This window comes from Somniosus microcephalus, unplaced genomic scaffold, assembly GCF_052327205.1.
Source record: "Somniosus microcephalus isolate GS21.2 unplaced genomic scaffold, FLI_Smic_1.0 unresolved_chr8, whole genome shotgun sequence".
NCBI classification, from domain to species: domain Eukaryota; kingdom Metazoa; phylum Chordata; class Chondrichthyes; order Squaliformes; family Somniosidae; genus Somniosus; species Somniosus microcephalus.
In genome coordinates this window covers 19,725,857-19,740,478 of record NW_028225186.1, presented here as the reverse complement: position 1 = coordinate 19,740,478, position 14,622 = coordinate 19,725,857, and the positions used below count along the sequence as shown (strand labels likewise).

At 45.8% G+C, this 14,622-nt stretch overlaps 3 non-coding genes across 3 annotated transcripts; all 3 read left to right on the top strand.

Moving 5' to 3' along the window:
• The first annotated feature begins 2,047 nt into the window (after positions 1–2,047).
• Positions 2,048–2,118, top strand: trnar-ccu (transfer RNA arginine (anticodon CCU)). Its single transcript has one exon. It is a non-coding gene; the product is annotated as a tRNA-Arg (tRNA).
• Positions 2,119–3,072: 954 nt separating this feature from the next.
• trnae-uuc (transfer RNA glutamic acid (anticodon UUC)) lies at positions 3,073–3,144 on the top strand. The gene has a single exon. It is a non-coding gene; the product is annotated as a tRNA-Glu (tRNA).
• Positions 3,145–5,206: 2,062 nt separating this feature from the next.
• trnae-uuc (transfer RNA glutamic acid (anticodon UUC)) lies at positions 5,207–5,278 on the top strand. Its single transcript has one exon. It is a non-coding gene; the product is annotated as a tRNA-Glu (tRNA).
• Positions 5,279–14,622: the final 9,344 nt, after the last annotated feature.

Below are 14,622 nucleotides of genomic sequence, written 5' to 3'. Positions count from 1 at the left end.
GTTCTGCTCCTGTTTCTTGTGCAACAGCTTTCAGGGGCTGAATGGCATCCTGTTCCTGTGTAACAGGCTCGACTCTTACTCTGACAGACATTACATTGCTCACTTCCTCGTTAGTATAGTTGTGAGTATCCCCACCTGTCACGCGGGAGACCGGGGTGAAATTACCCGACGGGGAGGAATTTTAACATTCCCAATTTTAAACCTTTGCGCAGCACCTGAACGTGCTCCTTGGAAAAGATCAACAGCGAAAAATTGAACCTAAAATAATTTTAAACGGTGAGGAACTGTATAAAAAGCTCCTGCATCAATTCCTCGTTAGCTTAGTGTTCTCCTTCTGTTTGTCTTTTGTGCGGGGCACTGCGGAACGAGAGAGGACAGGGAAATGCAGATATCAGCCGGAGAAAGCACGTCTGATCTTTCAAGGGGACAGCACTGGCACGATTGGCCGAATGGCCTCATACTGTACTGCAAGCTTCCATGAATCATATGGATATCTGAGACATACCCACACAAAGTGAGCACACATCTGTGTTCGTGTATGTGTTTGAGCCTTTGTCTCAAGCAGTGCATTACTATTTCCTCTGTGTTGTCCTTGATATTTTGGTGCTGATTATTCAATATCCCGACTGCTTTTCTCTGACTATGTATCACTGAGAAAAGCACAGAAGCAAATAGATTTCAGGTGGATCCCTACCCGCAATTGATGCTGTGGTTTCTTGAACATGTCGTTTGTGATCTCGCCTAAAAAATGTCATCTGGTACGAAAAGTTTGCCTGGCGCGAAAGTGACCTAAATTTCAAAGCAGCAAGGAGGAAAGACTGCATTGTTCTGCTTGCTGGCAGGATGCTTTCCGCAGCTTCCCTGGTGGTCTAGTGGTTAGGATTCGGCGCTTTCACCGCGGCGGCTCCGGGTGTGATTCTCGGTCAGTGGAACCAGTGCTTTTTCTGGCTGTTTGAAATGCCAGCAATCAAAGCACCCTCGCGAAACAATGCTTGCACTTATCAACCTTTCAACTTTCCACGCTGCTGTTGCCTCAACAGTCAGCAGCGCAACATTCGGTACCGAGGAGCAACGTTCACTTCCTTGCCTTCTGTAAAATGCCTGCTGTTTCAAAGTCAGCAGGAAATGACATTGGGAACAACACACCTTAAATGCCCACATTTATGTGTACCTCACAGTGTCAGAACGGTCACGGTTATTATCCGCCTTCCATGTATTATTTTGCCGACTGCATCTCCCTAACAAACTTAGCTGATCACAGCACGGCTATCAGTCAACTCATTGCCAGTGTGAAGAATGCCACATTAGCTACGTGTGCAAGACTCGAATGACAGAGTACCTGGGCCGTGATAATTTATCCTGATATTCATGAGGCCTTAACAATCGCTGCATAAGACAATTCTACCTCTGGTTACCATCCCTCCTGCCATTAGAAAGCGGTTGTCTTTATTTCCTCTATCAAAAGCCATTGAAATTTTGCAAGCCTTTATTAAATTTCCTCTTAGCCTCCAGAGGAAAGCAATTCCAGCTTGTCCACACCATCAACATAACTGAAGTCGCTTGTCCCTCGGGCCACACTGTAAGACGTCAAACGAGTTCTGTATGTCGGGGAGTCAAGGGTTATGGGGAGCGGGCGGAAAAGTTGCGTTGTGTCGAAGATCTCATCAGCCACGAAATTATTCAATGGCGGGGCTCGAGGGGTCGAATGGCCCAATCCTGCTCCTATTTATTCTATTGGGGAAGGTTAGATTCTTAATTATGTAATTTTTGAGCAGCGAAACAACGTTGGAAGGAAACTCCCACGGCAGCTAGAAAAGTGCAAAATCATAGCTCTGCCGTGAGCTCATGCACCTGAGAGGTTAACCCTGTAATTCTCTGTCCACAGATCTTCCAGGACCTTCGAAGTGTTTCCAGCATTCAGTCAACAATTCCAGATGCAGTATCTGCTGCATTTAGCTTTTTATGTTAACGCAGTGTCCCCGCTTGTATCAACAAAAGCCAAAAATAAATTGTAGCTACGAGAAAATGGAATTTGTTAACTCGGCGTGCATTGGTGGTTCAGGGGTAGAATTCTCGCCTCCTACGCGGGTGACCCGGGTTCGATTCCCGGCCAATGCAGGTTAACATTTTAAACAATTCATTTCATAGCAAACACATCACTTGAGCATAAATAATATATTAGCTGTATCTGTGCAACTGGATCAAGGGAATGAATGTTCTGCTCCTGTTCCTGTGCAACAGCTTTGAGGGGCTGAATGGCATCCTGTTCCTGTGTAACAGGCTCGATTCTTACTCTGACAGACATTGCATTGCTCACTTCCTCGTTAGTCTCGTTGTGAGTATCCCTGCCTGTCACGCGGGAGACCGGGGTGAAATTCCCCGACGGGAAGGAATTTTAACATCCCCAATTTTAAACGTTTTGGCAGCACCTTAAAGCGCTCCTTGGAAAAGATCAACAGCGAAAGATTGAACCTAAAACAATTTTAAACGGTGAGGAACTGCATAAAAACCTCTTGCATCAATTCCTCGTTAGCATAGTGTTCTCCTTCTGTTTGCCTTTTGTGCGGGGCACTGCGGAACGAGAGAGGACAGGGAAATGCAGATAACAGCGGGAGAAAGCACGTCTGATCTTTCAAGTGGACAGCACTGGCACGATTGGCCGAATGGCCTCACACTGTACTGCACGCCTCCATGAATCATATGGATATCTGAGACATACTCACACAAAGTGAGCACACATCTGTGTTCGTGCATATGTTTGAGTCTTTGTCTTAAGCAGTGCATTACTGTTTCCTCTGTATTGTCCTTGATATTTTGGTGCTGATTATTCAATATCCCGACGGCTTTTCTCTGACTGTGTATCTCTGAGAGAAGCACAGAAGCAAATAGATTTCACGTGGACGCCTACACGCACTTGATGCTGTGGTTTCCTGAACATGTCCTTTGTGATCTCGCCTAAAAAATGTCATCTTGTACGAAAAGTTTGCCTGGCGTGAAAGTGACCTGAATTTCAAAGCAGCAAGGAGGAAAGACTGCCTTGTTCTGCTTGCTGGCAGGCCGCTTCTCACAGCTTCCCTGGTGGTCTAGTGGATAGGATTCGGCGCTTTCACCGCCGCGGCCCGGGTTCGATTCCCGGTCAGGGAACCAGTGCGTTTTCTTGGCTGTTTGAAATTCCAGCAATCAAAGCACCCGCGCGAAACAATGCTTGCACCTCATCAACCTTTCAATTTTCCACACCGCTGCTGTTGCCTCAACAGTCAGCAGCGCATCATTCGGTACCGAGGTGCAGCATTCGCTTCCTTGCCTCGCAGTGTCAGAACAGTCACGGTTATTATCCGTCTTCCATGTATTATTTTGCCGACTGCATCTCCCTAACAAACTTAGCTGATCACAGCACGGCTATCAGTCAACTCATTGCCAGTGTGAAAAATGCCACATTAGCAACGTGTGCAAGACTCGAATGACAGAGTAACAGGGCCGTGATAACTTATCCTGATATTCATGAGGCCTTAACATTCGCTGCATAAGACAATTCTACCTCTGGTTACCATCCCTCCTGCCATTGGAAAGCGTTTGTCTTTATTTCCTCTATCAAAACCCATTGTAATTTTGCAAGCCTCTATTAAATTTCCTCTTAGCCTCCAGAGGAAAGCAATCCCAGCTTCTCCACACTATCCCTCGGGCCACACTGTAAGACGTCAAACGGGTTCTGTATGTCTGATAGACATATATTTCAGCTACAGGGGAGTCAAAGGTTATGGGGAACGGGCGGCAAAGTTGCGTTGTGTCGAAGATCTCATCAGCCACGAACCTTTTAAATGGCGGGCTCGAGGGGTCGAATGGCCCAATCCTGCTCCTATTTTTTCTTTTGGGGAAGGTTAGTTTCTTAATTATGTAATTTTTGAGCAGCTAAACAACGTTGGAAGGAAACTCCCACGGGACGTAGAAAAGTGCAAAATCTTAGCTCTACCGAGAGCTCATGCACCTGAGAGGTTAACCCTGTGTTTCTCTGTCCACAGATCTTCCAGGACCTTCGAAGTGTTTCCAGCATTTAATCAACAATTCCAGATGCAGTATCTGCTGCATATTGCTTTTTATGTTAACGCAGTGTCCCCGCTTGTATTAACAAAAGTCATAAATAAATTGTAGCTACCAGAAAATAGAATCGATTAAGTCGGCGTGCATTGGTGGTTCAGGGGTAGAATTCTGGCCTGTCACGCGGGAGACCCGGGTTCGATTACCGGCCAATACAAGATAATTTTTTTAACAATTCATTTCATAGCAAACACATCACATGAGCATAAATAATTTATCAGCTGTACCTGTGCAAGTGGATCAAGGGTATGAATGTTCTGCTCCTGTTCCTGTGCAACAGCTTTGAGGGGCTGAATGGCATCCTGTTCCTGTGTAACAGGCTCGATTCTTACTCTGACAGACATTGCATTGCTCACTTCCTCGTTAGTCTCGTTGTGAGTATCCCCGCCTGTCACGCGGGAGACCGGGGTGAAATTCCCCGACGGGAAGGAATTTTAACATCCCCAATTTTAAACGTTTTGGCAGCACCTTAAAGCGCTCCTTGGAAAAGATCAACAGCGAAAGATTGAACCTAAAACAATTTTAAACGGTGAGGAACTGCATAAAAACCTCCGGCATCAATTCCTCGTTAGCATAGTGTTCTCCTTCTGTTTGTCTTTTGTGCGGGGCACTGCGGAACGAGAGAGGACAGGGAAATGCAGATAACAGCGGGAGAAAGCACGTCTGATCTTTCAAGTGGACAGCACTGGCACGATTGGCCGAATGGCCTCACACTGTACTGCACGCCTCCATGAATCATATGGATATCTGAGACATACTCACACAAAGTGAGCACACATCTGTGTTCGTGCATATGTTTGAGTCTTTGTCTCAAGCAGTGCATTACTGTTTCCTCTGTATTGTCCTTGATATTTTGGTGCTGATTATTCAATATCCCGACGGCTTTTCTCTGACTGTGTATCTCTGAGAAAAGCACAGAAGCAAATCGATTTCAGGTGGACGCCTAGACGCACTTGATGCTGTGGTTTCCTGAACATGTCCTTTGTGATCTCGCCTAAAAAATGTCATCTTGTACGAAAAGTTTGCCTGGCGTGAAAGTGACCTGAATTTCAAAGCAGCAAGGAGGAAAGACTGCCTTGTTCTGCTTACTGGCAGGCCGCTTCTCACAGCTTCCCTGGTGGTCTAGTGGATAGGATTCGGCGCTTTCACCGCCGCGGCCCGGGTTCGATTCCCGGTCAGGGAACTAGTGCGTTTTCTGTCTGTTTGAAATGCCAGCAATCAAAGCACCCGCGCGAAAGCAATGCTTGCACCTCATCAACCTTTCAATTTTCCACACCGCTGCTGTTGCCTCAACAGTCAGCAGCGCATCATTCGGTACCGAGGTGCAGCATTCGCTTCCTTGCCTCACAGTGTCAGAACAGTCACGGTTATTATCCGTCTTCCATGTATTATTTTGCCGACTGCATCTCCCTAACAAACTTAGCTGATCACAGCACGGCTATCAGTCAACTCATTGCCAGTGTGAAAAATGCCACATTAGCAACGTGTGCAAGACTCGAATGACAGAGTAACTGGGCCGTGATAACTTATCCTGATATTCATGAGGCCTTAACATTCGCTGCATAAGACAATTCTACCTCTGGTTACCATCCCTCCTGCCATTGGAAAGCGTTTGTCTTTATTTCCTCTAACAAAACCCATTGTAATTTTGCAAGCCTCTATTAAATTTCCTCTTAGCCTCCAGAGGAAAGCAATCCCAGCTTCTCCACACTATCCCTCGGGCCACACTGTAAGACGTCAAACGGGTTCTGTATGTCTGATAGACATATATTTCAGCTACAGGGGAGTCAAAGGTTATGGGGAACGGGCGGCAAAGTTGCGTTGTGTCGAAGATCTCATCAGCCACGAACTTTTTAAATGGCGGGCTCGAGGGGCCGAATGTCCCAATCCTGCTCCTATTTTTTCTTTTGGGGAAGGTTAGTTTCTTAATTATGTAATTTTTGAGCAGCTAAACAACGTTGGAAGGAAACTCCCACGGGACGTAGAAAAGTGCAAAATCTTAGCTCTACCGAGAGCTCATGCACCTGAGAGGTTAACCGTGTGTTTCTCTGTCCACAGATCTTCCAGGACCTTCGAAGTGTTTCCAGCATTTAATCAACAATTCCAGATGCAGTATCTGCTGCATATTGCTTTTTATGTTAACGCAGTGTCCCCGCTTGTGTTAACAAAAGTCATAAATAAATTGTAGCTACCAGAAAATAGAATCGATTAAGTCGGCGTGCATTGGTGGTTCAGGGGTAGAATTCTCGCTTGCCACGCGGGAGACCCCGGTTCGATTCCCGGCCAATGCAGGCTAATTTTTTTAACAATTCATTTCATAGCAAACACATCACATGAGCATAAATAATTTATTAGCCGTACCTGTGCAAGTGGATCAAGGGTATGAATGTTCTGCTCCTGTTGCTGTGCAACAGCTTTGAGGGGCTGAATGGCATCCTGTTTCTGTGTAACAGGTTCGATTCTTACTCTGACAGACATTGCATTGCTCACTTCCTCGTTCGTCTCGTTGTGAGTATCCCCGCCTGTCACGCGGGAGACCGGGGTGAAATTCCCCGACGGGAAGGAATTTTAACATCCCCAATTTTAAACGTTTTGGCAGCACCTTAAAGCGCTCCTTGGAAAAGATCAACAGCGAAAGATTGAACCTAAAACAATTTTAAACGGTGAGGAACTGCATAAAAACATCCTGCATCAATTCCTCGTTAGCATCGTGTTCTCCTTCTGTTTGTCTTTTGTGCGGGGCACTGCGGAACGAGAGAGGACAGGGAAATGCATATAACAGCGGGAGAAAGCACGTCTGATCTTTCAAGTGGACAGCACTGGCACGATTGGCCGAATGGCCTCACACTGTACTGCACGCCTCCATGAATCATATGGATATCTGAGACATACTCACACAAGGTGAGCACACATCTGTGTTCGTGCATATGTTTGAGTCTTTGTCTCAAGCAGTGCATTACTGTTTCCTCCGTATTGTCCTTGATATTTTGGTGCTGATTATTCAATATCCCGACGGCTTTTCTCTGACTGTGTATCTCTGAGAAAAGCACAGAAGCAAATAGATTTCAGGTGGACGCCTACACGCACTTGATGCTGTGGTTTCCTGAACATGTCCTTTGTGATCTCGCCTAAAAAATGTCATCTTGTACGAAAAGTTTGCCTGGCGTGAAAGTGACCTGAATTTCAAAGCAGCAAGGAGGAAAGACTGCCTTGTTCTGCTTGCTGGCAGGCCGCTTCTCACAGCTTCCCTGGTGGTCGAGTGGATAGGATTCTTCGCTTTCACCGCCGCGGCACGGGTTCGATTCCCGGTCAGGGAACCAGTGCGTTTTCTGGCTGTTTGAAATGCCAGCAATCAAAGCACCCGCGCGAAACAATGCTTGCACCTCATCAACCTTTCAATTTTCCACACCGCTGCTGTTGCCTCAACAGTCAGCAGCGCATCATTCGGTACCAAGGTGCAGCATTCGCTTCCTTGCCTCACAGTGTCAGAACAGTCACGGTTATTATCCGTCTTCCATGTATTATTTTGTCGACTGCATCTCCCTAACAAACTTAGCTGATCACAGCACGGCTATCAGTCAACTCATTGCCAGTGTGAGAAATGCCACATTAGCAACGTGTGCAAGACTCGAATGACAGAGTAACTGGGCCGTGATAACTTATCCTGATATTCATGAGGCCTTAACATTCGCTGCATAAGACAATTCTACCTCTGGTTACCATCCCTCCTGCCATTGGAAAGCGTTTGTCTTTATTTCCTCTATCAAAACCCATTGTAATTTTGCAAGCCTCTATTAAATTTCCTCTTAGCCTCCAGAGGAAAGCAATCCCAGCTTTTCCACACTATCCCTCGGGCCACACTGTAAGACGTCAAACGGGTTCTGTATGTCTGATAGACATATATTTCAGCTACAGGGGAGTCAAAGGTTATGGGGAACGGGCGGCAAAGTTGCGTTGTGTCGAAGATCTCATCAGCCACGAACTTTTTAAATGGCGGGCTCGAGGGGCCGAATGGCCCAATCCTGCTCCTATTTTTTCTTTTGGGGAAGGTTAGTTTCTTAATTATGTAATTTTTGAGCAGCTAAACAACGTTGGAAGGAAACTCCCACGGGGCGTAGAAAAGTGCAAAATCTTAGCTCTACCGAGAGCTCATGCACCTGAGAGGTTAACCCTGTGTTTCTCTGTCCACAGATCTTCCAGGACCTTCGAAGGGTTTCCAGCATTTAATCAACAATTCCAGATGCAGTATCTGCTGCATACTGCTTTTAATGTTAACGCAGTGTCCCCGCCTGTATTAACAAAAGTCAAAAATAAATTGTAGCTACCAGAAAATAGAAGCGATTAAGTCGTCGTGCATTGGTGGTTCGGGGGTAGAATTCTCGCCTGCCACGCGGGAGACCCGGGTTCGATTCCCGGCCAATGCAGGCTAATTTTTTTAACAATTCATTTCATAGCAAACACATCACATGAGCATAAATAATTTATTAGCTGTACCTGTGCAAGTGGATCAAGGGTATGAATGTTCTGCTCCTGTTCCTGTGCAACAGCTTTGAGGGGCTGAATGGCATCCTGTTCCTGTGTAACAGGCTCGATTCTTACTCTGACAGACATTACATTGCTCACTTCCTCGTTAGTCTCGTTGTGAGTATCCCCGCCTGTCACGCGGGAGACCGGGGTGAAATTCCCCGACGGGAAGGAATTTTAAGATCCCCAATTTTAAACGTTTTGGCAGCACCTTAAAGCGCTCCTTGGAAAAGATCAACAGCGAAAGATTGAACCTAAAACAATTTTAAACGGTGAGGAACTGCATAAAAACCTCCTGCATCAATTCCTCGTTAGCATAGTGTTCTCCTTCTGTTTGTCTTTTGTGCGGGGCACTGCGGAACGAGAGAGGACAGGGAAATGCAGATAACAGCGGGAGAAAGCACGTCTGATCTTTCAAGTGGACAGCACTGGCACGATTGGCCGAATGGCCTCACACTGTACTGCACGCCTCCATGAATCATATGGATATCTGAGACATACTCACACAAAGTGAGCACACATCTGTGTTCGTGCATATGTTTGAGTCTTTGTCTCAAGCAGTGCATTACTGTTTCCTCTGTATTGTCCTTGATATTTTGGTGCTGATTATTCAATATCCCGACGGCTTTTCTCTGACTGTGTATCTCTGAGAGAAGCACAGAAGCAAATAGATTTCAGGTGGACGCCTACACGCACTTGATGCTGTGGTTTCCTGAACATGTCCTTTGTCATCTCGCCTAAAAAATGTCATCTTGTACGAAAAGTTGGCCTGGCGTGAAAGTGACCTGAATTTCAAAGCAGCAAGGAGGAAAGACTGCCTTGTTCTGCTTGCTGGCAAGCCGCTTCTCACAGCTTCCCTGGTGGCCGCGGCCCGGGTTCGATTCCCGGTCAGGGAGCCAGTGCGTTTTCTGGCTGTTTGAAATGCCAGCAATCAAAGCACCCGCGCGAAACAATGCTTGCACCTCATCAACCTTTCAATTTTCCACACCGCTGCTGTTGCCTCAACAGTCAGCAGCGCATCATTCGGTACCGAGGTGCAGCATTCGCTTCCTTGCCTTCAAAAAATTCCTGCTGTTTCAAAATCAGCAGGAAATGACGTTGGGAGCAAGACACTTCAAATGCCCACATTTATGTGTACCTCACAGTGTCAGAACAGTCACGGTTATTATCCGTCTTCCATGTATTATTTTGCCGACTGCATCTCCCTAACAAACTTAGCTGATCACAGCACGGCTATCAGTCAACTCATTGCCAGTGTGAAAAATTACACATTAGCAACGTGTGCAAGACTCGAATGACAGAGTAACTGGGCCGTGATAACTTATCCTGATATTCATGAGGCCTTAACATTCGCTGCATAAGTCAATTCTACCTCTGGTTACCATCCCTCCTGCCATTGGAAAGCGTTTGTCTTTATTTCCTCTATCAATACCCATTGTAATTTGGCAAGCCTCTATTAAATTTCCTCTTAGTCTCCAGAGGAAAGCAATCCAAGCTTCTCCACACTATCAACATAACTGAAGTCGCTTGTCCCTCGGGCCACACTGTAAGACGTCAAACGGGTTCTGTATGTCTGATAGACCTATATTTCAGCTACAGGGGTGTTAAGGGTTATGGGGAACGGGCGGCAAAGTTCCGTTGTGTCGAAGATCTCATCAGCCACGAACTTATTAAATGGCGGGGCTCGAGGGGCCGAATGGCACAATCCTGCTCCTATTTATTCTTTTGGAGAAGGTTTGTTTCTTAATTATGTAATTTTTGAGCAGCTAAGCAACGTTGGAAGGAAACTCCCACGGGACCTCGAAAAGTGCAAAATCTTAGCTCTGCCGAGAGCTCATGCACCAGAGAGGTTAACCCTGTGTATCTCTGTCCACAGATCTTCCAGGAGCTTCGAAGTGTTTCCAGCATTTAATCAACAATTCCAGATGCAATATCTGCTGCATTTTGCTTTATATGTTAACGCAGTGTCCCCGCTTGTATGAACAAAAGTCAGACATAAATTGTAGCTAACAGAAAAAGGGATTTGTTCACTTTGTGTGCATTGGTGGTTCAGCGATAGAATTTTCGCCTGCCATGCTAGCGATTCGGGTTCGAATCCCAACCAATGCAGGTTAATACTTTTAACAATTCATTTCATAGCAAACACATCACATGAGCTTAAATAATATATTAGCTGTACCTGTGCAACTGGATCAAGGGTATGAATGTTCTGCTTGCACCTCATCAACCTTTCACACCGCTGCTGTTGCCTCAACCGACAGCAGCGCATCATTCGGTACAGAGCTGCAACATTCACTTCCTGCCTTGCCTGTTGTTTCAAAGTCAGCAGGAAATGACATTGGGAACAAGACACTTTAAATGTCCACATTTAACTGTGTCAGAACAGTCACGGTTATTATCCGTCTTCCATGTTTTATCTTACCGACTGCATCTCCCTAACAAACTTTGCTGATCACAGCACGGCTATCAGTCAACTCATTGCCAGTGTGAAAAATTAGCATCGTGTGTAAGACTGGAATGAGAGAATACCTTGGCCGTGATAACTTATTCAGATATTTATTATGCCTTAACACTTGCTACATAAGACAATTCTTCCTCTGCTTACCATCTCTCCTGCCACTGGAAAGCGTTTCCCTTTATTTCATCTATCAAACCCCCTTGTAATTTTGCAAGCCTCTATTCCATTTCCTCTTAGCCTTCAGAGGAAAGCAGTCCCAGCTTCGCCACACTATCAACATAACTGAAGTTGCTTATCCCTCGGGCCACTGTGTAAGTCGTCAAACGGGCTCTGTATGTCTGGCGGAGATAGATATATATTTCAGCTACAGGGGAGTCAAGCTTTATGGGGAGCGGGTAGCAAAGTGGCGTTGTGTTGGAGATCTCATCAGCCATGAAATTATTAAATGGCGAGTTAGGCTCGAGGGGCCGAATGGCCCAATCCTGCACCTATTTATTATTTTGGGGAAGGTTAGTTTCTTAATTATCTAATTTTTGAGCAGCTTAACAACTTTGGATGGAAACTCACACGGGAACTACAAAACCGCAAAATGTTATCTCTGCCGAGAGCTCATGGTCCTGAAAGATTAACACTGTGTTTCTCTGTCCACAGATGTTCCAGGACCGTCGGACTGTTTCCAGCATTTAATCAACAATTCCAGATCCAGCATCTGCTGCATTTTGCTTTTTATGTTAACGCAGTGTCCTCGCTTGTATTAACAAAAGTCAAAATTAAATTGTAGCTACCAGAAAATGGAATCAGCTGATCCTGTGTGCATTGGTGGTGCAGGGGTAGAATTCTCGCCTGCCAGCGTAGCAGAACCTGGGTTCGAATCTTGGTCAATGCAGCGTAATTTTTTAACAATTTATATCATAGCAAACACATCACATGAAGCATTAATAATATATTAGCTGTACCTGTGCAACTGGGTCAAGGTTATGAATGTTCTGGCTCCTGTTCCTGTGCAACTGGTTTGAGGGGCTGAATGGCATCCTGTTGCTGTATAACTGGCTCGATCCCAATTTTAAACCTTTGGGCAGCACATTAAAGTGCTCCTTCGAAAAGAATAACAGAATAAAAATGAACCTAAAATAATTTTAAACGGTGGAGAACTGTATAACAACATCCTGCATCAATTCCTCGTTCGTGTTTTCTTTCTGTTTGTCTTTTGTGCGGGGCACTGCGGAAGGAGAGAGGACAGGGAAATGTAGATAACAGCGGAAGAAAGCACGTCTGCTCTTTCAAGGAGACAGCACTGGCACGATTGGCCGAATGGCCTCACACTATGCTGCAAGCCTCCATGAACCATAAGGATATCTGAGACATACCCACACAAAGCGGGCACAATCTGTGTTCGTGTATGTGTTTGAGTCTTAGCCTCAAGCACTGCATTACTATTTCCTCTATTTTGTCCTTGATATTTTAGTCCTGATTATTCAATATCCCGAAGGGTTTTCTCTGACTGTGTGTCTCTGAGAAAAGCACAGAAGCAAATAGATTTCAGGTGGACGCCTCCCCGCACTTGATGCTGTGGTTTCGTGAACATGTCCTTTGTGATCTCGCCTAAAAAATGTCATCGTGTACGAAAAGTTTGCCTGGCATGAATGTGACCTGAATTTCAAAGCAGCAAGGAGGAAAGACTGCATTGTTCTGCTTGCTGGCAGGACGCTTCCTGGTCTAGTGGTTAGGATTCGGCGCTTAAACCGCCGCGGCATGGGTTCCATTCGCAGTCAGAGAACAGTGCATTTTTCGGCTGTTTGTAATAGCAGCATTCAAAGCAGCCACGAGAAGAATTGCGTGCACCTCTGAACCTTTCAACTTTCCACACCGCTGCTGTTGCCTCAACAATCAGCAGCGCATCATTCGGTACAGAGGTACAAAATGAGTGCGATTAGCAGAGAGTGCTGTGAAAGTTTGGGTAAATGACATCGTTCTTTAATGGTTATTTCTCTTTGAATCATTTGGATTGGTGCAAATTGTTAGTGGCATTTGCCAGTAGTATCTTGATAAGATTACTTAAACAGTTTAAGTAAAGGGGAAAAGTTAAATATTTGAGATTCTGTTGATTTAAGAAGAGTAATGCAAGGTAACAGTGCAGTCAGAGTTAATTGGCAGGCAGTAAAAACCAGTTCTCTAACCAATCAGCAGGGGTGATTCAATTGGTTACAAACAAACAGTATAAAAAGATCAGTGCGAGTAGCAGAGCGTGCTGTGAGAGTTTGGGTAAGTGAGAGAGTTTGGGTAATTGGGGTGTGAGGTGCTGTTTCTGTTTTGTTTCTGGCCTTGTTTTCCTGCCAGTCTCAGGATTAGCAGACATCGTGGAGGCGGAGCAGTGAGGCGAGGCCCAGTCGAGGCTGCCGGTAGCAACAGTGGGTGTTGAGTCGAGTCAGAGCAGCGAGGCGAAGCAGCCTAAAAAGGCTCCAAAGGCAACATACCAAGGGGACGTCAGAATTCAAAAGTTACATCACAGAAAAGTTGGTAGGTGATTGGCTGGTTCGTGAGTACTTTTCCTTCCCTTTGAAACCTTTATAAGTTGATAAGTTCAATTAAATAGAGGTGCGATATTCATCATCTAGAATCGGGGCAGGGGGTATTTAAAAATAATATTAATAAATGTAATTCATTACATAGAATGGGAGAGCAGGTGATGTGTTACTGCTGCAATATGTGGGAGCTGGTGGACAGCATTGATGTTCACAGTGATCACATTTGCAGTAAGTGCTGGCTGCTCGAGGAACTCTGGCTCCGTGTTGATGAGCTGGAGACCGAGCTTCAAACACTGCGACACATCAGGGAGGGGGAGAGTTACCTGGACTCTCTGTTTCTGGAAGTAGTCACACCAATTCAGATGTAGTCCGTGGTCAGGGCAGGATGGTGTGACTATTATTGAGGCAGGGACGGGGAAGCAGGAGGTAGTGCTGGACGAGCCACAGTCCTTGCTCTTGTCCAACAGGTTCGAGGCTTTTACTCCCTGTGAGGACGGGAACGGGGACTGCAGGGATGATGAGCAACCTGGCCACAGCACCGTGGAACGAGGGGCCATTCAAGTTGGGGGAGTATATAGAAATGTTGTAGTGGTAGGTGGTAGCATCATTAGGAGGATAGATAGGGTTCTTTGCAGCCGAGAGTGAGAGTCCCAAAGGCTGTGTTGCCTGCCCAGTGCCACGGTTAAGGACATCTCCTCTAGGCTGGAGAGAAACTTGGAGTGGGAGGGGGAGAATCCAGTTGTCGTGGTCCATGTTGGTACAAACGACATAAATAGGACAAGGAAAGAGGTTCTTCTGAGGGAGTATGAGCAGCTTGGTGCCAAATTAAAAAGCAGAACCAGAAGGGTAATAATCTCTGGATTACTACCTGAGCCACGAGCAAATTTGGCTTGGGTAAATAAAATCAGAGAGTTAAATGCGTGGCTACAAGACTGGTGTGGGAGAAATGGGTTTTGCTTCTTAGGACACTGGCACCAGTACTGGGACAGGAGAGAACTTTTCCGTTGTGAAGGACTTCAC